This window comes from Callospermophilus lateralis, unplaced genomic scaffold (genome assembly GCF_048772815.1).
Source record: "Callospermophilus lateralis isolate mCalLat2 unplaced genomic scaffold, mCalLat2.hap1 Scaffold_94, whole genome shotgun sequence".
Taxonomy (NCBI): domain Eukaryota; kingdom Metazoa; phylum Chordata; class Mammalia; order Rodentia; family Sciuridae; genus Callospermophilus; species Callospermophilus lateralis.
This window is the reverse complement of record NW_027517559.1, coordinates 5,677,780-5,680,140: the sequence shown is the minus strand read 5'-3', so window position 1 is coordinate 5,680,140 and position 2,361 is coordinate 5,677,780. Positions and strand designations below refer to the sequence as shown.

Below are 2,361 nucleotides of genomic sequence, written 5' to 3'. Positions count from 1 at the left end.
ACAGGAAAGCTGGGCTGACTAATGTATGCTGGAGTTGCAAATTGGTGACCTTGCAAGTTAAATTTTGTTTGCACACATTTCATTTGACCCATATATTGTATCTACAATTTAGTTGCCAATATGAAAAATTTTTGGAAACTTCAATTACAAGTTTGAATTTCTGGCTTCTCTTGGGAAATCAGATGACCAGATGACACTGCAAGGTGAAGATTACCTGGAACTGACCTGCAGCTGCCCCTGCTCTTCAACTTTCACAGCCCCATCTCTCTGCCCGGAAGGAGAGCAGACCCTACTTCCCAGTTCAAATCCGTGCATGGGTCCTGTAGGCGTTCAGCTGAGCCCTCTGATGTAGGAGCACATGGCTGGTGATGGGAGGTGCTGTGCTGATAAAGTCTGGATGAGTTAGCTTGAGACAGGACTGAGACGAGGCTATGCTATAATCACAGTTCTGACTGGAAGGGTTTCCATGGAGAAATGAGGATCAAAATGAAGTCCCCCGTGGCCGCTGGAGAATAGAACAGGACAGTCATGAGACTGGGAACTTGGCTATCAAGGAGTTCATCTTGGTAGTTCTCGTGTATGGGAGAGGCTGTTTTCTAGTTGTACAGCAGGCACTGTTCCAAAATGACTGCAACTGTCCAACCAGGGACAGCGGTGACCAGAGGGGACAGAAGACTCAAAGGATGTCGGCACCTTGTTGTTTCATCTTGCCCTGTATTACTGGGGAGGGGTGTCTGTTTTCGGCCTCACTTCATATGGTTAGATCATCTGACCGGGCCTGCTGCTGGCTTTGCTCAGCCTGCTCAGGGGCCTGGTCTCGTCAGCGGTCAGCTCCAGACAGAGTGTGGTGCCTTCTCTGCCGACAGCCCGGGCTTGGTCATCTGCTCGGCCTGCAGCTCTTCTTTGTCACCCTCCTTTCCCACTCCCGGGGTCTCTACTTTGTCCCCGTCTGGCACGGCGGCCTCCTGCCCTTCCAGGGTGACCCTCTCGCCCTCTGCCGGCTTCTCCCCGACTTCGGGCTCTGCTCCCTCATCCACAGGCGGCTCCTCCCTGGTGCCCTCCTGGGCTGCCACCTGCGTGTAGGAGGGCAGCGTCTCTGGGTAGCCCTGGGCCAGGTCCGCCAGCGGCCCCGCGCCCATCTTCTCCTCAAACTGACCGGACGGCTTGGCCGCCAGGGGACTGGTCTCCACCATCCCGACCTCAGTCAAGGGGAAGTAGTGGGACACGATCTTCTCTTCCTCCAGGAGCTGGTAGCCCTTGGCTTTCTGGATGGAGGAGACAGCGATGGAGTGCAGGGACTTCTCCGCTGGCATCTCCGCCAGCGGCTGCTCCGCCGGCCGAGGCCGAGCAGAGGCCCTTGAGGCCCAGGTGGCTCATCTCCATGATGTTGAGGAAGAGGGACACGGAGGCAACCGACAGCATGAAGAGGATGAAGATGATCTTCTCGGTGGGCCTGGACACAAAGCAGTCCACCACGTTGGGGCAGGGCCAGCGGCTGCAGCGGTAGAGCGGCAGGATGCAGAAGCCGTAGAGGAAGTAGTGGCCCACCACGAAGCCCACCTCCAAGAGCGTCTTGAAGACAATGTGGCAGAGGTAGGTCCGCAGAAGCGTGCCCTCCAGCTGGAACTTCTTGGCGCCCTTGCTGCCGCTGCTGCCCTTGCGCACGCTGCCCTGGTCCGTGCGCTCGGCCTCGGCCGGCGGCTCCTCGGCCTCGCGCTCCGGGCGCTTGTCCTACATGCGCACGTGGTGCACGGAGTGGCCCATGAACACAAGCGACGGCGTGGACACAAAGATGATCTGCAGCACCCAGAGGCGGATGTGCGAGATGGGGAAGGCCTCATCGTAGCACACGTTCTCGCAGCCCGGCTGCTGCGTGTTGCACACGAAGTCAGACTGCGCGTCGCCCCACACGAACCCGGTGGCCGTGCCCAGGATGAGGATGCGGAAGATGAAGAGCACCGTCAGCCACACACGCCCAAAGAAGTTCGAGTGCTCATTGACCTCCTCCAGGATGTTGCCCAGGAAGCTCCAGTTGCCCATGCCGGCCACCTGCGGGGAAGGCAGAGGCTGAGCCCCCTGGCCACTCAGCCCGCTCCCTCCTGCTCCCCCCGCTCCCCTGAGCTGCTGCAGTCCCCAGGCGCCGGGACCAGGCTTCCTTGGCGCACACCGGCACGCGGGGACTAAGGGCGACAGAACCTGCTCCAGGGCTTCTGCAGGCCCCCTGTGCCCCAGGACAAAAGGAGCATCAGCTCCGCCTGTAAAATGGGCTTTAAGCTCTACATAAAACGGGTGGGATGATCATGTTTTCATCCATTTCACAGATATTTTGAAAGCATCCAAGAGGCAATATCTATGTGATTC

At 58.2% G+C, this 2,361-nt stretch overlaps 1 pseudogene; it reads right to left on the bottom strand.

Moving 5' to 3' along the window:
• Nucleotides 1–751: 751 nt before the first annotated feature.
• Nucleotides 752–2,040, bottom strand: LOC143388372 (gap junction alpha-8 protein-like; annotated as a pseudogene).
• Between the last annotated feature and the right edge of the window lie 321 nt (nucleotides 2,041–2,361).